The 20,077-nt window shown below is 41.1% G+C and overlaps 1 long non-coding RNA gene across 1 annotated transcript; it reads right to left on the bottom strand.

The window, feature by feature from the left end:
- Nucleotides 1-10,203: 10,203 nt before the first annotated feature.
- On the bottom strand, nucleotides 10,204-16,442 carry LOC135178486 (uncharacterized). Its single transcript, XR_010303567.1, has 3 exons — nucleotides 16,359-16,442; nucleotides 13,383-13,944; nucleotides 10,204-13,278 (listed from the first exon to the last, which is right to left on the bottom strand). It is a non-coding gene; the product is annotated as an uncharacterized LOC135178486 (long non-coding RNA).
- Nucleotides 16,443-20,077: the final 3,635 nt, after the last annotated feature.

Below are 20,077 nucleotides of genomic sequence, written 5' to 3'. Positions count from 1 at the left end.
ATTTCAAAGAACCAGTGTCAGTCCTGCTATTGAGGCACAATGTGGCCAGATGTGGTAAGTAGTGGGTGCTCCTCAGGGCAGAGCAAGGAGGCTTGTCACCCCATGTCGCTGTTAGCATGCTGACTATTCCCAAAGTTGAGGAAATGGACTTACAGAATCCAATATGGATTGTAAATGTAAGACATTTAATACACAAATCAGAAGGCTTTTATACTATTACAGGATTACATGTCGATTTCTAATTGGTCCATGCAATACATTTTTGTGCTTTAAAGCATAATCGTTAGTAGATACAAAAAGGTATTTTTATAAGCAGTACGTGTGCTCATATATCAAACCCTACATTTCCAGATGTGCAGATCCTTTGTTCTAAGGTATATTCATGACTGATTCATTACTTTGTTTTACTTTGCACAGCTGTATCACAAGGACGCAACATCCTCAGGTCAACCCTGCTTTTTTTCATAGAAAGCACGAAGCGGACACAGTGTCCTTGGGCTGACCGGTGTCTTACCCGCTGTGTTCCAATCGCCTACATATTGATTGCAAAGCAACAGCCCCTACAAAATTCCCCACAACCCCAGGAAGGACATTAAGTTAGTGGAGCTTGTCTAGAGAAGGACAACTGGTGGAGGAGAGCAGGTCTCCCAAGGAGTGAGTGAGGGAGCTGGTGTTCTTTAGTGCAGAGAAGAGGTGGCTGGGATCACTTTCTCACTGCCTACATCTCCCAGAAAGAAGGCTGTAGTGAGGTGTTGTTTTCTCCCTAGTATTAGGACAAGAGGAAATAGCAAAGTTTCACTCAAGATGTTTCTTCTCATATCCAGCCTAAATATCCCCTATTGCAATCTGAGGCCATTTCTTCTCTTCCTTGGACTTGGACAGCCTAGTAGAGTCTTGCAGCATGTTGTCATAATTACAAGCAATGTGACTTACCTAAATGATAAAATGCCAATAGTTTTGTCTTCTGTGTCAGTATGTTCAGCCTACTGTCCACTGACTCCTAGTATACAAATATCCTCACTGCTTATGTGAATATCTTCATGAATAAAATATATTTATTCATGGAATTCATGTACTCATATAATAGTTTGGTTTAGAAGGGACCTTAAAGAACATCTAGTTCTAGCCCTCCTGCTATGGGCAGGGACACATTGCACTAGACCAGTTTGCTCAAGGCCTCACCCAGCTTGGCCTTGAACACTTCCAGGGAGGAGGTGCTCAAATGTCTCACCACCCTTACTGTAAATAAATGTAAATGCATGTAAATAAATGTAAATGAAACACCAATATACATGAAGATACCATGGCCACAGTTTGCTTTTGAATTCATCTGGTTTTTTTACTCTGCACAGCTATATAAAATTAATTTTAGAAGTCCTTAATTGAATCTAGCTCTTAGGAAGAAATTCTTTACAGGAAGAGTGGTGAAACACTGGAACACATTGCTCAAGGGTGTCATGGATGCCCCAGAACAGGATCATTTAGAGCAAGCTACACAGGAACATGTCCGTGTGGATTATGAAAGTCTCTGGTGAATGAGACTCCACAACCTCCAGCCAGCTTGGTCCAGTGTTCTGGCACCCTAATAGCCTGAGTGCACTCCTGTGTGATCACTCTAAGTGATCCTGCTTTGGCAAGAAATTGAACTCAGTGACCTCCAGAGATCCTTTCCAACCCCTACCAGTCTATGAGTCTGTGATTGACGTAACATAGCACCCAAGTCCACACAATGACTAAAGCAAGGCAGGACTTTTGAGTGATAGTATCCATAGGATCTTTGTGATGAGAGCCCTGGGGGCTGGACTAGGTGATCTCCAGAGATCCTTTCCAAACCCTACCATTCTGTGACTCTACCATTCTATGAAACTTTAACAAATATATACTCTTGTAAGCTACTTTCTTTTACATTTGCAAGCTGCTTCCATTCATCTTCAAGCATGAAACAAAATTTTATGTCTTACCTAGGGATGAGAAGGGGAAAAGAAATTTTCACATGTAAAAGGCATCTTTGCCATGCTAAGGAGCTTATTTAGGAGAATGATTCTCTTTTTCTTCATGGAGTCTCACCTAGAAACAGAGTGATGGTCCAAGGGAAAGAGTGTTAAAAGGAAAATAAAGTTTCATATTGAAAGCTAAGCCTTTGTTACACACACATATGGCTGCTTTTGCCTTTGAAATTCCACATGACCGTGGTTGTTCTGCAGCCTCCAGTATGAATATCTTGTGCCTGGATGCCTACAGGACATAGCAAACAGCACAGCAGTAGACTCAGCAGGACTATTTCATTTCATATATCATTCACAGCTTGCTGCTGTGGTTCCAAAACTGTCCATAACTTTCTCATCATGTTAGAAAGACAAGAAGTTGTAACTGTTTTATAATCTTAGGGAAGATTTTCAAGTTTCTATATCTCTGAAGGTTTTGGTTTTGTTGTTTTTTTTTCCTCCTCTGGGTGAATGGATTTTTGAACTCTCATTTTCCAATAAGACAAAAAAAAATGGAGATAAAAATTTGGATCTAGGAATACTTTAAATAATTAAATGCTACTTTTATCTCTGAAGGTTTGGGGTTTGGTTTTTTTTCTTCCTCTAGGTGAACGGATTTTTGAACTCTTATTTTCCAATAAGACAAAAGAAATGGAGATAAAAATTTGGATCTAGGAATACCTTAAAAAATTAAATGCTACTTTTATCTCTGAAGGTTTTGGTTTTGGTTTTGTTTTTTTTTCTTCCTCTAGGTGAATGGATTTTTGAACTCTCATTTTCCAATAAGACAAAAGAAATGGAGATAAAAATTTGGATCTAGGAATACTTTAAAAAATTAAATGCTACTTATATCTCTGAAGGTTTTGGTTTTGGTTTTGTTTTTTTTTCTTCCTCTAGGTGAATGGATTTTTGAACTCTTATTTTCCAATAAGACAAAAGAAATGGAGATAAAAATTTGGATCTAGGAATACTTTAAAAAATTAAATGCTACTTTTATCTCTGAAGGTTTGGGGTTTGGTTTTTTTTCTTCCTCTAGGTGAATGGATTTTTGAACTCTTATTTTCCAACAAGAAAAAAAAAATGGAGATAAAAATTTGGCTCTAGGAATACTTAAAAAAATTAAATGCTACCAGATTTCAGTTCACATAGAAAGTGGTACTACTTGTATGGGTAAACTGGGTACAGGTTCCAATTACCAACTGGGTTGGAACTGCATGTAAATGCCTATAGAGTGTATCTGTCCTTCATATTTACATGTACTTCACCACTGAAAAAATAAAATTCCTCTTAAAATTCCTTCCCATGCTGTCAAAGCAGGAATATGGAATAGAAGGCTGAGGGCAAGATTTTAGGTCTACAAATATTTAGATATCTACTGACATCCTGGGAAATTAAATTAGATGGTTAGGTATCAAGCTTCCAGCAACAAAAAAAAACATCCAAAAAACAAAAAGCCCCAGTCTACTGCCACGGAAAGAAAAATATGCTAAAGTTGCTATTCTGAGTCAAACATCATGTAGCTTTAAGAGGAACTGTTGCCAAATGCAAATGCTGCTTGATGTTCAAGGACAAGCACCTCAGGGCACAAGATTGGTCTGTTCTTGTCAGAGGAGCACAGGAAAAGGTCAGAAGAAATGAACACTGAGAAAAAAAATCAGAAAAAGGAAGTACACAGAAGGTGGAAGTGGGGACAGGTTGGATGGGAGGAATGTAAAGAGGTTGCCCACCCATGGCATGGCATGGATGAAAATCAAAGCCTAGTTTTAGCTCAAGATAGCAAGGGATGTGAAGGGCAGTAAGAAGACCAGCAAGATGTGGGAACTGGTTCTGCCTCTCTGCTCTCATCTGACCCCATCTGGAGTAGTGGAACCAGTTCTGGTACCTCCAACACAAAAAGGCCATGAAACTGCTGCAGTGGGTCCAGAGCAGGCCAAAAAGGTGATCAGAGGGCTGGAGAACTTCTCTTATGGGAACAGACTGGGAGAGTTGGGGCTTTTCAGCCTGGAGAAGAAAAGGCTCCAGGGAGATCTTAGAGCAGCCTTCCAGTACCTGAAGAGGGCTACAAGAAAATTGGAAATGGACTTTTCACAGTGGCTTGTAGTGATAGCACTGGGGTGAATGAATTGATGATGGAAGAGAGAAGGTCTAGACTAGATATTGGGAAGACATTCTCCAGACTGAGGGTCATGGGACTCTGGAACAGGTTGCTGAGCTAGGTCATGGATGCTCCCTCTCTGGACATGGTCAAGGCCTGGTTAGATGAGGCCTTGTGCAACTTGGTATAAAGGAAATTTTCCCTGCCCATGCCAGGGTGTTTGGGACTAGATGATCACTAAGGTCCCTTCCAACCCAAACTGTTCTATGACTCTATGAAAGCCATCTGTAAGCATGTCATTGGGAGCATGTCATTGTGCTGCAGCTAGCATCCATTGCTCCTTGCCCTATCACAGGACAAGTGAGAAGAGCCTGTCTCTCCCTCCTGACACTCAGCCCTCAGATATTTATATACATATTAAATCCTCTCTCAGTCTTCTCTCCTCCAGACTAAAAAGTTCCAGGTCCCTCAGCCTCTCCTCATCAGGCAGCACTCCAGTCCCCTAATTATCCTTGTGGTCCTCTACTGGACCCTCTCCAGTAGATCCCTGTCCCTCTTAAACTGGATGATGATGATTACTAAATAATAATTAAATAATAATTAATAAATCAGAAAAGTCACCTTATTTTTTTTTCTTTTTCTATTTCTTGACCACAAATTTTGGGTATATATATATTTTAGAGCATGTTGCAAATCAGCAACAGCAGCACCATCACATCATACTTCTGTTTTCAAGGGATGGAGGAAATAGCTACCATACTTAGGAGGGGTTGGTTCTTGTTAACTCAGGATATGCCATGTTGCCTTTGCATTGAAAAGTTGGCTCACTGAGACATAGAGCAGCCTGGAGCAGAATTCAACACTGATGGTACTTATTAGATAAGCAAGAACATAGAGGACATGGGGTTCTGAAGAGTGATCCCTGCTGTGTGCCTGAGGGCACTGCAGAATTATGAAAATTGACATGGCATATGTGACAGGGGTGGGTGACTCTTCTTAATTATGTGCACTTTTGGATCAGGACATCACACCACCCTGAGTGACAGAAACTGGAGCATGAAACCTGCAGTCCCACAAAAGACCAAGAATTCTCTTAACTCACAGGACATTGGATAATCTACTGTAGGTGTACAGTGGGACTTAATGAAACCAAAAGACTCATCTGCTCGTGTTAATAAGTGAAATTTACCTGGCTCCTAACATCACTTTTAAAGCATCCTTCTTTTAGAAACCCCCAAATGTAATTTTTCACTTGGGAACTGTAGTCAAAGACATAGAACCTTCTGACACTTGTTTATATAAAAAAATATTCCAGTTTAAACATTGTTGATGTTGTTATTATTATCATTATTGTTATAATGATTTTTATTATAGATCTCAATTGAACATTAAGGAGTAATGGTAGAACATTGGAACAGGTTTCCCAAGGTAGTGGTGGAGGCCCCATCATTTAAGATAAGGTTTGATGGGGCTCTGAGAAACCTGATAGAGTTGAAGATGTCCTTCACCATGAGAGTGGTGAGACCTTGGAATGTATTGCTCAAGGAGGTAGTTGAAGCCCTATCACTGGAGGTGTTTAAGGCCAGGCTGGATGAGGCTCTAAACAGCCTGATCTAATGTGCTGGCAGGGGAGTTGGGACTAGATGATCCTGGTGATCTCTTTCAACTCTGACTGATTCTATGATTAAAGTTATAAAATTTCCCTCACCTTTAGCAGTTTTTCTGTTCTGTATGTGTATGGACATGCATGTGTGTATGCACTGACATAGTTCCTACACGTAGAACTTTGTGTTCTATGACTAAATAGGCTTACAGAAGTGTGGCACTTTGTAAATTTGTAGTATTAACAGTTTACAGTTTTGAGTTGTTCATTTTTTGGTGCTGTGAAGTCAGCTTGGGTTGGCCTGTATCTTAGAACCATAGTGTTGTTTTGGTTGAAAGAGACCTCTAAGATGATCAAGTCCAACCTTCATCCTAAGACCACCATGACCATTAAACCATGAAAAAAATCTATTTTGTAACATTCTTGATAAGTTCTTAATAAGTTGTATGACAAGCTTTGCAACAACATACATTTGTTGTTGTCAGACAAGTATCCAAGGTGAACCTTGAAGGCCTTCTAAGAATTTTATTCTTAGCCAGGATTAATGCAAATCTGAGCTACTGCCTACTCTCAGGTGAGCAATATTTGCCTCAGCAAAGAGCAACAACAAGTTGGTAGTAGGGGGTGATAGATATTTTTTTCAGGTTAAGGCAATTTTCTGAATGTCCAAAATTTGCTGGTAGCTGTTTCAGTGTGCTTGGCTTGAGAGGAGAGTAGTCAGTTCATCCATCTTCATCCAGGATGATAAGCGTTTTTCACTCACACATTTGGTCATAGGTAGACATTCCCGTCCTTCTAGGCACCTCAGGCTATTTCTGGACCTGTTAAGACATATAAAACCAAACCATACAATCCAATTTTTATAATTAAAAATGAAATGAAAGGGTAAGAGGTAATTTAGAGTCATACAGGGCACACTGTGCTAACCTTATATACCAATCTAGTTGATTGGTTAGGGCGGGGTGCTAGGTTGGACTGGATGATCTTGGAGGTCTCTTCCAACCTGGTTGATTCTATGATTCTATGATTCAAATGCTAGCACTAAACTGTTAACTAACATATTTTACTGATAAGTCTAAATCACTCTCACTCTTGTTTAATGATATTTGAAAATGATGAAATTTATCGTTTACAAGTTTTCAGAAGCACAAAGTACATCATGAAGCTAAGGGATCACTAGATTCTAGAGAGCACTCAGGAGTACAAAACATCCCAGAAGCCAAGGCCACATTGGATGAGGCCTTGAGCAATGTGATCTAGTGGAGGGTGTCCCTCCACTAGATCACATTGGGTTAGAACTGGATTGTCCACTTCAGCCCAAATTATTCCACAAATCTGTGAGTCCTGAAGTTTTGCTTCAAGAGAAAATACTGTGTTGTTTACCACTATGTTATTACTTCCTTTTCTATCTATTGCATTCTGTCCTACCTTTGACTTAACAGCAGAAGCTACCTAAATTAGGAAGGAAGCCTTTTTTCAGCTCATTTTTATTATTCATACTTACCAGAAACTCCATAACTTTCCTACTGAGGATGTCTACTTTAAGCATTCTCTGCATCTTGAGACCTGTCCCCATTTTGTGAAGTAATTCTCATAAAAATGTTTGTTTTTCTTCCCTTCACCAGAGAATTTTTCTCTGTTTGGATCTAGGGGTTTAAAATGCCTCTTTGTACTTTGCAATCAAATGGAAAACAAAAGCAATACATCCTGACAGTCTGAGCCATTTCAAGGATTCTAAATACTGCAAAATAGCTTTGTTTTGTCATCTTAAAGGACTTTTATTGTCCTCATTGTTGAAATGGAACAACTCGATTTTGTTATAGTAACAAAACACTTTATTGGGCTCAATCTGTGAAGAAATAGAGGGGGGAGAGGATCTTGTAACCAAATCAGGCTTCTGACACCTGCAATTCCTTGTGTTGAAAAAGATGTGGGTAGCAGCTCAGAGAATCATAGAATCAACCAGGTTGGAAGAGACCTCCAAGATTATCCAATCCAATCTATCCCCCAGCCCTATCCAGTCAACTAGACCATGGCACTAAGTGCCTCATCCAGGCTTTTCTTGAACATCTCCAGGGATGGTGACTCAACCATCTCCTTGGGCAAAGAGAACTTGCTCCAGAGCCTCCAAGATCATTTTCTTCCTGTGAAAACAGGGACAATGGCTTTAAATTTGAGTGGGGTAGATGTAAGTTGCATGTTAGAAAGAAGTTCTTCACAATGAGGGTGGTGAAATACTGGAGTAGGCTGCCCAGAGAGGAAGTTGAAGCCCCATCTCTGGAGACATTTGTGCTAGTTAGAAGCAAGCTGGAATGTTTTGGTAAAAGAACTAGATAACGGGCAGTGAAATAAAAAACAATTGATGTCAACTTCTCTCACAGTCTCGCTGAGAGCTCTGGGAAGAAGAAGTAAACTTTCTCCATTTTGCTCTCTTTCTGCCTTTGCCTTCAGACCTGGTCACATCTCATTAACCCTGCTCCCACTAACCCTGCTCCCTAACCTCTTGGCTGCACCTCTCTTCTTCCTGAGAACTGGGATAAGGTTGAGAGGGCCGGGGGAGGTGTTGGGGTGGTTTGAAAGCCCCTCCTGGGGACTCAGGTTTCTGGGAGGGGAGTTGTGCTTTTGTATTGTTTATCCTTTGTATATTTCTGTATATAATTGTATATAACTGTATATATTGTAAATAGCTGCTTGTAAATTCTGCTAGCTGTAAATAAATTGCTTCATCTATATTCCCAGGGTCCGTCTGAGTTAGCTGGGGCAAATACAAAGTGTGGGGGGGTGGGTAAGAGCCCAAACCATCACAACATTCAAGGTCAAAACTGGAAGGATCCTGAAGAACGTGATTTAGTTGAGGAGTTGCTCACTGAGTGGGGGGGGGGGGGAGTGTTGTACAAGATGAACGCTGAGGGTCCTTTCCAACACAATGAATTTAATCATAAGAGAATATCAAGGGTTAGGACTGGGTTGGCAACTAAAATGAGCAGCAGAAGCTCTCTGTGACCCTTTCTGCCTTCCCACAGGGCAGATAAAGGGAATAAGGGAGAGAGATGGATGAGTTGGGAGAGGAAACTAAGCCATATTAATGGAAATAACACTTCTTAGTGCATGTTTTAATTTATGGGATCATTTTGCATTAAGTAATTCATTGTAGCTCCTCAGAATTCCTTTCTTGTTGGTACACATTTCTAATGGTTATCTGGCCTCTGTTTAACAGAGTAGTGTTTTCTGAACAGTCAGGGGCACTTGTAAAAACCCATTCAACTGCATGAAAAGTAAGAACAATGTACACACATGGCATTTCAAGCCTGCATTCTGCTCTAAGTTACGCTGTAATTACTCGATGCAATTGGCTCTTTTCAGCCTTCTCAAATGTGGATCCTGAGAATTTCATGTAATGCTTCAGAGGAAACAACTAAATCAAGCAGAAAAAATGACACATTGTCTCTGAAAAAAAAAATAATAAAAAAGGCAAAAATGCCTAAAACTCTCAGCAGAGTCTCAGCATCTTTGTGATTCAGAGCAATTTACTACTAAATAGTAGTTATTCAACAAGAGCAATGTTCAAAAGAGAGAATTTTCAGGCAACTTATACTGTAGTTTATACCCTTTTTAGGGTGGTGCATTCAGTGCAGTGGTGATTTTAGGGTTTTTGTGGGGGTTTTGGTTTGTTGTTTGTTGTTTTGGGGTTTTATTAAGTCTAGTCATGAATGGAAAGATATGACTGCTCAGGTTAAATGTGTTGCTGATTGCTCTCCTCTCATCTAAAATCATTAATCTTTATCAACTCCATGTTACAGTAGGATTCCAAGAGTCTCTATTGTGTATTATACAATTTATATTATAAATTGACTTCTTTTATTAATCATTGAATGCACTGGGATGGAAGGAACCTGTAAAACTCATCTAGTCTGGTACTCTTGCACTAAGAAGGGACATCCTCAACTAGATAAAGTTACTCAGAGCCTCATCAAGCCTGATTTTTGATGTCTTGAGGGATATTGCCTCCACCACTTGCCTGAGCAAACTGGTCCAATGATCCTCTACTCTCAGAGTAAAAAACTTCTTCCTATATTTAGCTCTATAATAATGAATTATCAGTTTAACTGGAATGTTATTCTTAATGTGCAGTCTGAACCTACCCTTCTCTAATTTCAAACCATTGCCCCTTATCCTTCTGAGAAAGTGAAATGATTCACCTTCTAAAGTCTGTGCCATGGGTCTTATCAGCACCAGTCAGAGGAAACCCCCTTCTGCTTTGTTGTCTGTAATTTTTGAGAGCCTACATTCTCAGTACAGCTTTGAGAAAGGAGATTAGGTCTTTTCTTCTGCTAGCAAAAGACATCAAGAGAATAGAGCTTCGATTTGGCAGACGTTCAGAAGTTTCAGACTTTAAAAAGACCAACAACCAAATATGTTATACAGAACAACACCAAAGCAAATGCAGGAATGGATAATCAGCATGGGGTGCAAGCAATGATCTGTTGTTGACTTGAAGCATATGAGATAATTGCTCAGAATTAAGAAAGGAATAAATTCTCTTTTTTATTTTTTGAGATAGTTAAATAAAATAAAACTTGATTAATATTTTATATCAGTTCTTAAATTTGCATGACCAAACTCCCACTCATATAATTACTGTTATTCCTCCAAACTAGTATTGTCTGAGTCTTTTTTGTTTCCTCTGCCAGAGTCTGGTCAAGTAGACAGGCTGGAAGATCAAGTATAATATCTGTCCCTTAACTAACAGAATGAGTTTCATAGAATCAACCAGGTGGGAAGACTCCTCCAAGATCATCCAGTTCAAAATGTCAATATGTCAATAAAGGTATAAAAGGAAATGATTAAACAAGAATCAGAATAGTTTAGGTTGGAAAAGACCTCTAAGGTCTAACCCAACTATCAATCCAACACCATATCCATGAGTGATGCCACTCAGGTACATTTCCTGAACACCTCCAGGGATGGTGATGTCACCACCTCCCAGGGCAGCCTGTTTCAATGTCTGACCATTCTTGCAAGAAAAATTTCTCCTGATCTCCAATCTAAAACTTCCCTGGCACAACTTCAGGCCATTTCTTCTCATCCTATTACTTGATACTAGGAAGAAGAGACCAACTCACACCTCACTCCAACCTCCTTTCAGACAGTTGAGGATAAGAAGGTGGTCTCCCCTCATCCTTCTCTTCCAAAACAAACAATCCCAGTGTCCTCAGCTGTTCCTCTGTTCCCCAGACCCTTCAGCAGCTTTGCTGCTTTTCTTTGAACATGTCCTTGATGTGCTTCTTGGAGTGAGGGGGCCAAAACCGAGCACAGTGTTTGAGATGCAATCTCATAAGTCAGAAGGAGAAATAAAGGTATGGAATCAACAGAACTATAGTAAACAGCTTTTAATTGTAAAATCTTACAATTAATAAGAATTTCCAGCTCCCTGCACTTCAAGAATAAGAAGAATACACAATGTGTATAATTATTAAAAGAAGTAAATCTTCTGTATAGTCAGACATTGACTTAAACACCTTCGTGTGTGCATAAGCAGAACAATTACTGATAGAATAGTGAAAAACAAAAGGAATGGTCCTTAATTTACATCATACTGAGTCAAGGAGAAGAGAGAAAAATCAAGAGGTGGTACAAGAAATGACAAGATAATCAATGTTGTCTTACAAGAAAGGAAATAATTGAAATATAATCAAAGTAATTAGAAACTGCTCTGTAAAGGGAGTACTTATATCATACTCCTCTCTCTTTCCATTCTCTGTTTTTATGAATTAAGAGGCTCACAATGAGTTCTACTGAATAGTTTTTGATGGTATTTGGTGGTATTTTTGAAATTCTGGAAATTTCTCTCCATGAGGCTTTGCCTATGAGGAATTTTCTTTCCTTGAATGAGTAGATGGCATTCCACCTGGGTTTGAATTAGTCTTTTGGGATCTCTGATTCCAAAACTCTTCAGGGCAGGTTTTCACCACTCATCATAACAAGTTATAGCTATGTAGTGTTGTTAGTCAATGAGTGCTGAATGCTTTGGAAATTCTCTTCCTAGCTCTAGGCTCTGACAGTTTCACTCTGAGCTTTTCTCTCTTGGTGGTGGTTTTTTGTTTGCTTTGCTTTATTTTGGTTTAGCGTTTTGTTTGTTTGGGTTTTTTTGTTTGGTTATTGTTTTGTTTTCTTCTAGTTTATTTCTTTTTGTTACTGTTAATCTGGAGCATGCAAGAACAGTACCATGGTAACTATTATCTAAGTCTTGTAAACACCACTCAATTTACTGGTTAGAGTAAAGCCTGGTCAAAGGGCATGCTGTACACAACCTGCCAATAGGTTTGCTTAGGGTACACCAAAATCTTCACTGTTATTACACAGTTGTATGAACAGGAGATTGGAGATGGCAAAAGACATGTGGGAATCCAACAAAGATTTTTTTCCCTACATTTCCCACAAATGCTCCAGGCTTTCCAAGCTGGAAAACTGCCCAGAAGACAAAAGAGCTGGAGATGTTGATCAGCAACCAGCTGAATATGAGCCAGTGTGTGCCTAGGTGGCCAAGAAGGTAAACAGCATCCTGGCTGGGTTCAGAAACAGTACAGCCATCAGGACCAGGGGAGTAATTGTCCTCCTTAATTCAGCACTGATGAGACTACGTCTTGAGTACTGGGTTCAGTTTTTGTGCCCTCATGCCAAGAGAGATATTGAGGTGCTGGAGCAGGTCCAGAGATGGGCAAAGAAGCTGTTGAAGAGTCTGGAAAACAGGTCTGGTGAGAAGTAGCTGAGGGCCCTGGTATTGTTTAGTCTGCAGGAAAGGCAGCCAGGGGAGACCTTCTGCCTCTCTACAACTCCCTGAGAGAATGTTGGAGCAAGGTAAGTGTTGGCATCTTCTCTCAGGCAACAAGTGAAAGGAGGAAAGGAAATGGCCTGAAGTTGCCTCAGGGGAGTTTTAGTTTAGATATTAGAAAAAAATACTGATGTGTGTCCTTCATAGTCCATAATAAGGATCAACAAAATGGAACTGAGGTGGTGAGGGAGATCAGGAAGCTATCTTGTTTTGCAGCTTCCACACCACATAAATATAGTAATTTACACACAAATACAGGGTGCTGTTCTCCACTCTGAGAGCTAGGACAGACCTTGGATTGATCCAGCCTTTAAAGATCTTCCATCAAAATCAAAGGTAGTTGTTTGCTGCAGAAGAGGAAGAACTCACTTGGAATATTTTACCTAAAGATCTTCTCAGGGACAAACCCAACAGAGGCTAAGGTAAAGAGAGGGTGCTGCTGCACATGGTGCCAAAGCCAAGACTGAAACAGTCATGATGCTTGGATGAAAAAGCAGATGAGCTTGAGTCTTCTGTGCAAGCTTCAGTGAAAATGAGGACTTCCAGCTGATTCAGATCTTGACAGGAAATGTCATTTTTCAGATGAATCAGTAACTGGTCAAGGGGATTGTGTTGATTCCACAATTCTGACTCAACAAGGACTTCAAAATACCTTTTAACATACTTTTCAATTCAGGAAAGAATGATTCAAGCAGATTTACAGTTGATGCATGTCGTTAACTCAAATCAATGTTCCTTCTGATCTGGAGGGGGTGGATACAAGCTGCAGAAGAGACACAAAAGACTGAAGTGTGAATACAGTCAGAATTGCTTAAAAGTGCAGTAGAACTGTTTTCATCTTTTAAACTTCTTCACTTTACATCTCACCTTGCATTTTCTTCTGTTGCTAAAAGGGGATTTCTCCTTGCAGGATGGGCTGGTGCTTCAAAACTAGGACAACAAAGCTGCTGAAAGGCCTGAAGAACAGGTGTTGTGATGAGCAGCTGAGAGAACTGAGGTTGTTTAGTGTGGAGAAGACTGAGGCAAGATCTCATTGATCTCTACAGCACCCTAAAAAGAGATTGGAGTGAGGTGGAGATTGATTTCTTTTCCCAGGCAGCTAGTGGAGGGACAAAAGGAAATGGACTGAAGTTGCACCAGGAAGGGTTTAGGCTGCATATCATGAAAAAATTTCTTTCCTTCAAATGCAGCCAGGAATTTAACAGGCTGCCCAGGGAGGTCATAGAGTCACCATCACTAGACATGTCCAGAAAATGTGTGGACACAGCACTGTGGGGCATGGTTTCATGACCATGATGGTCTCAGGTTGACAGTTGAACTCAATATTAAAGGTCTTTTCCAAATGCACCAATTCTATGATTCTTATTTGGTTCATCCACCTGTGCTCCATTTCAGAACATCAAATTTCTGTGCCCAAACAATTTCACATCTGAAAGAAAAAAAAATACTTTGTGACTGAAGTGGTTCATTTGCTTTTCATTTCTATTTGCTTTCATTATAAGCTTCAGTATTTCATATCACAGCTTTAATAATGGAAATATCAGAATGTTATTAAAAAAAAAAAATCAACAAATATTTCACTTTGTTCTTCCAGGAATGTTTCTATCTCTTCACTACAATGAATTTGTTGCAGTAAGTTACTGCAGTTGCTAGGGTACTGTGACTATAACACCCATTTCCATCTCATATTGTAAGCCTGCAGTGGATTCACCATGGCAATGTTAGTATGTTTCCACTCACTGCTTTTCTAACATAGAATGATGATTGTTTCATAGTTTACTTTGTGATTTAAATTTAAAAGCTTTCAGTCTTGCAGAGGAGATATTTTTTGAGATGTTTGGCAAATAAAAAAGAAAGAAGGAAGCACAAATAGGACTTTTAATAGTATGCATTTTAATATACCCTTAAAAACACTGACATAAAATGCAAAGCACAGAGCAGAGGTGAAATGAGCCTCATTGGTAGGTTAAGTATTTTAATCATAGTTTTTTTTTTTGTTTGGAAAAAGCCTCTGTTACTGAACCCAACCCTCAACCCAATACTATCACCCCCACCAAATCATATTCCCAAGCATTACACATTTCTTGATTGCCTCCAGGGACAGGCTGGGTAGCAAATGGTTGGAGAGCAGCCTTGAGGAAAAGGACCTGGAGATCTGTGTTGATGAAAAGTTCATCAGGAGCTAGCAGTGTGTCCTGGGCTGCATCAAGAGCAGTGCAGCCAGCAGGGCAAGTGAAATAATTCTCCCCCTTTCCCCCCACCAGACCCCACCTGGAGTACAGTGTTGGGGGCTCCAGAACTGCACACAAGAAGCACATGGAACTGTTGAAGCAAGTCCAGAAGAGGGCCACAAAAATGGTCAGAGGGCTGGAGCAGCTCTGCTATGAGGACAGGCCGTGAGAGCTGGGGCTCAGCAGCCTGGAGAAAAGAAGGTTTTCAAAAGACCTTGTAGTAGCCTTCTAGTATCTGAAGGGGGTCTATAGGAAGACTGGGGTGGGACTACTTACAAGGCCTTGTAATAACAAGATGAGAGGTAATGGCTTTAAAACTGTAAGAGTGGAGATTTAAACTAGATGTTAGGAAAAGCTTCTTTACAGTGAGGGTGGTGAAACACTGTCACAGGTTGCCCAGGGACCTTGTAGCTGCTCCCTCCCTGGAGGTGTTCAAGGTAAAGTTGAATGAGACCTTGAGCAACCTGCTCTATTGGGAGGTGTCCCTGCCTATGGCAGGGGGTAGGAACTAGACGATCTTTGAGGTCCCTTCCAACCTAAACCATTCTATGATTCTATAGTGTCTCCACCACATCCCTGGGCAGCCTCTTAATGTGTTTTGCCAAATTATTTCCTGTACAGGTTTTTGGGTTTTCATGGTATCTCATAACTATGGATGTCTCAGATCACTTTCCTTTACCTCCATAAGAGACAGTTGTACCAGATGGACAAGAGGAAATGGCTTCAAGTTCCACTTGGGGTTGTTCAGGTTGGACTTCAGGAACAATTTCTTGCTTGAAAGGATTGTTAAGCTGGTGAAGGCCTTATCCCTGGAGGTGCTAAAAAAGTGTGCAGGCATTGTAGCCAGGTGGGGGGTGGCCTCTTCTCCCAGACAACCAGCAATAGAACAAGGGGACACAGTCTCAAGTTGTGCCAGGGTAGGTATAGGCTGGATATTAGGAAGAAGTTCTTCACAAAGAGAGTGATTTCCCATTGGAATGGGCTGCCCAGGGAGGTGGTGGAGGCACCGTCCCTGGGGGTCTTCAAGAAAAGACTGGATGAGGCACTTAGTGCCATGGTCTAGTTGATTGGATAGGGCTGGGTGATAGGTTGGACTGGATGATCTTGGAGGTCTCTTCCAACCTGGTTGATTCTATGATATGGTTTATTGGGCATGGTGGTGTTGAGTTTATGGTTGGAAAACACCTTTAAGATTATCAAGTCAAATCAAAATTATGATTCTGCTTTTTCTCTCTCTCAAGCAAAAAAAAAAAAAATCAAATGGGGAGCACTATTTAAAGGCAATTTTCATTTGAAACTTTCAAAGCAGTACTTCACTCAGAAAGCTTGACCTGAATAAAACCTACCCTAGAAACTATAGCGTGCACTGCAGCATGAAGGAGCTTCTCAAGTGTATTAAAATACAGTTCAGTTTTAAACTGGAAGCTGAGTTCTTAAAAGAACTCCATTTATTTATTGTTCCTGTTTATCTGGGGGAAAAAAAAAAGTTGCAGAAAGGAAATTCTCTGTTTAGGTATAATGTCTGGGAGAGCATTTGAACTGGTCTGCTAGTGCCCAAGCAATGAAATTTGCCAGGGCACCAAAATGGGTCAGACTGCCACATCACACAAACCTGGAAATGGAGATGTGGATTTCCAAAGAGACGGTGAGGTCTTCAGGAAATAATCAAATTATCATTTGTTGATGAAGACTCTGTTCAAAAAGAAGCAGTTAAGCAGAGAGAAATTCAACCTAAGCAAGGATGCTCAGCCAGCACCCGTGGGTAAGGTTAGAGCAATCATCAAGCCTAGTGTGTGTAACCGGGGGGCCAACCAGGCCCCCCGGCCTTTTTGGTACCCTCCACCATTCACCCAGTGCACACCATGAGGACTCACCAGTGATGATGGGAGGAGGATCCCTCTGCCCAGTTGGGCAAACTTGAGGCTTCTGCCTTCCCTGGAGCTGCTTAAAAAGGGGAGTGGGCAGGGAGGGTAAAGTGGTTACATCTGGGGTGGGAGGAGACTCCAACAGAACCCAGGTGCTGTGAGTTTAGGGGAAAAAGAGGGTGGGGGAAAAAGTGTGAGGTGGTAAAAAGGCAAGTATGATGGAAAAAGGGAGGTGGTACTGAAAACAGGGAGTTGGAGAGGAAAAGAGGAAGATGAGGGAAAAGGAAGGAGATGGAGAGGAGAGGAAAGGAGGAAGATAGGGGGGAAAGAGGAGATGGGGAAGAAAAGAGAGACATGAGGAAGAAGTGAGATAAAGAAAAAGAGAAAATGAAAACTGAAGTGTTTGTATTGAAACTTCCCTTTTCTTGACCCACCCTTCATAATTTCTGCTTGGGGTAGTAACCAGACCTCTTCACCAGCTCACTATGCAAATCACACCTGCCTAAGGGGGAAAAAAAAAAGAGAAAATAAAGAGGAAAACTAAGAAATGAAAAATGAAAAAGAAAAACAAATACAAATTATAAATACCCATATAAAAAGCATGAGGTCTTTCAGCAAGTTCTCCATGGGCCAGCAATGTGCCCTTGCGCTCAAGAGGGCCAATGGCATCCTGGGGTGCATCAAAAAAAGAGTGGCCAGCATGTCTAGGGAGGTTTTTCTCCCCTTCTATTCTGCCCTGATGAGACCACACCTGCAATACTGTGTACAGTTTTGGGTTCCTCAATCTGAGAGAGACAAGGATCTGCTGGAGAGAGTCCAATGGAGAACCACAAGGATGATTAGGGGCCTTGAGCACCTTCCCTATGAAGAGAGGCTGAGAGCCCTGGGGCTGTTTAGTCTGGAGAGAAGAAAGCTGTGAGGGGATCTGATCAATGTCTATAAACATCTGAGGAGTGGGTATCAAGTGGATAGGGCAAATCTCCTGCAGGTGGTGTGCAGTAATATGGCAAGCAACAATGGGTACAAACTGAAACATAGAAGGTTTCACCTCAACATGAGGAGAAACTTCTTTACAGTGAGGGTGACAGAGCGCTGGAACAGGCTACCCAGAGAGGTTGTAGAGTCTCCTTCTCTGAAGACTTTCAAAACCCAACCTGGATACACTCAGCTGCAAAATTTAAAAGAAAAAAAGGTTATAACAGATGATAAGAGCTACATTGTGTTAATCTATGTCCAACTTCTTCCAGTTTGAAACCATTATTTCTCATCCTGTCATTCCATGCCTTTTTCCAAAGTCCCTCTCCAGCTATTCTGCAGCCCCTTTCAAATACTGGAAGTCTGCTAGAAGGTGTCTCTGGAGCCTTCTTTTCTCCAGTCTGAATAAACTCAACTCTCTCAGCCTTTGTTCATTAGCAAAGGTTCTCCAGGCCCACTGATATCTTTGTGGGCTCCTCTAGAACCTGCTACAACAATTGCCTGTTCTTGTGTTGGGGGCTCCAGAGGTGGACAGAGGACTTCAGATTTGGTGTCATCAGAGTGCAGTAGAAGAGCAGAATCTCCTCCCTGCACCTGATGTCCACAGAATGTTAGGAGTTGGAAGGATCCTCCAGAGATCAGAGATCACGAAGTCCAACACCTCTGACAAAGGATCACCTAGGGCAGGCCACACAGAATGCATACAGGGGGACTTTGAAAGTCTCCATAAAAGGAGACTCCACAATCTCTCTGGGAAGCCTGTTCCAGGGCTCCATCACCCTCACCATAAAGGAATTTCTCCACATGTTGAGGTGGAATCTCCTGTGTTCTCGCTTATACCTAATGCTCCTTGTCCTGCCACTGGGCATCACTGAAAGGAGACTGTCACCCTCATCTTGACACCCATCCCTCAGGTATTTATAGACATTAATAAGATCCCCTCTCAGCCTTCTTTTCTCAAGATCAAACAGCCTCAGCTGTCCTCACACTACTGGGGATACAGCCCAGGACATGACTTCTGGGCTGCAAGTGACCACCTGGCTCACATTGCACTTTTCATCAACCAGCACCCCAGGTCCCTTTCTTTAGCACTGCTTTCCACTCATTCTCTGCCCATCCTGGATTTGTGCTTGAAATTGTCCTGACTCAGGTTCAGGACCTTGTGTTTAACATTGTTAAACTTCATGAGGTTGGCAGCAGCCAACCTCTCAAGACTGTCCAGATCTCTCTGGATAATATCCTTTCCCTCCAATGCATCAACCACACCACAGAGCTTGGTGGAGTTGGTAAACTTTCTAAGGATGCTTGACCCCTAATGCAGAGCTAAAGCTGCTTGATCCAGGAAACTAAGAACAAGAAGGAGGGAAGGAGGGAAGGAGGGAAGGAGGGAAGGAGGGAAGGAAGGAAGGAAGGAAGGAAGGAAGGAAGGAAGGAAGGAAGGAAGGAAGGAAGGAAGGAAGGAAGGAAGGAAGGAAGGAAGGAAGGAAGGAAGGAAGGGGAAAGAAGGGAGAAAGAAAGAAAGAAAGAAAGAAAGAAAGAAAGAAAGAAAGAAAGAAAGAAAGAAAGAAAGAAAGAAAGAAAGCAAGCTAGCTTGCTTCCAGGACAAGCAGCAAATTGTTCTTTCTAGGAAAAGAGCAAAATCTCCAGGGAAGAACTACTTTTACAGCTAATTAAATATTAAGGAAAAATTCTGGCTGAAACTGTATAACTGCAACAATTTTCCTCGCGTGTATCCAGAAGCACAGGATTGTGGAGATTGTGTCTTACACTTACTTTAGGCAACCAAAGAAAACTTGTTAAATCATGTTGGACAGGAAAAAAAAAAGAAAAGGAAAGAAATTCTTGACATATTCTGAAAGCTTTTCCTTTGAGCAATAAATAATAAATTTCGAGGCAGGTCCCCAAGCTATTTGCCATTTTAGGGCTGCAGAGACGGCTGCTGCCTATGCATTATGTGGAATTGAATTTGATGGATTATTAAAAAGATGGTGCTTTTATTCTTCTGTGGTTGTATGAGCTTTGTGGGATCCTATCTACCACAGTTTTGCACTTAAATTTGCAAGGTTATGGGTGGATTTAATTAGCAACCACATCGCTGAAGGATTTATTTCGGGCAGAAACTTGTGCATGTGTAAGGATAATAATAGTAATAACCACCTCTTAATATATTTAATAATTACTCCTGCTATTAGTGTCTTCTTTACCAGGTGAAAGTTTTCACAGCATTTGTGAAAGGAGGCTACAGGAATGCTGGAGAAGGGCTCTTTGCAATTGCATGTGGTAATAGGACAAGTGAAAATGGTTTGAAACTACAGCAGAGTAGATTTAGATTGAGCATTAAGAGGAAATTCTTGACTATAAAAGCAGCTGGGGCAGCCTGCATTTTAGAGCCTGGAGAAGAGGAGGCTGAGGGGAGACCTCATTGCTCTCTGCTGAAAGGTAGTTGAAGCCAGGTAGGTGTTGATCTCTCCTCCCTAGTAACAGGTGATAG

Source organism: Pogoniulus pusillus, chromosome 9, assembly GCF_015220805.1.
Source record: "Pogoniulus pusillus isolate bPogPus1 chromosome 9, bPogPus1.pri, whole genome shotgun sequence".
In the NCBI taxonomy this organism is placed as follows: Eukaryota; Metazoa; Chordata; class Aves; order Piciformes; family Lybiidae; genus Pogoniulus; species Pogoniulus pusillus.
The sequence above is the reverse complement of the archived record's forward strand: the minus strand, read 5'-3'. Positions and strand labels throughout refer to the sequence as shown.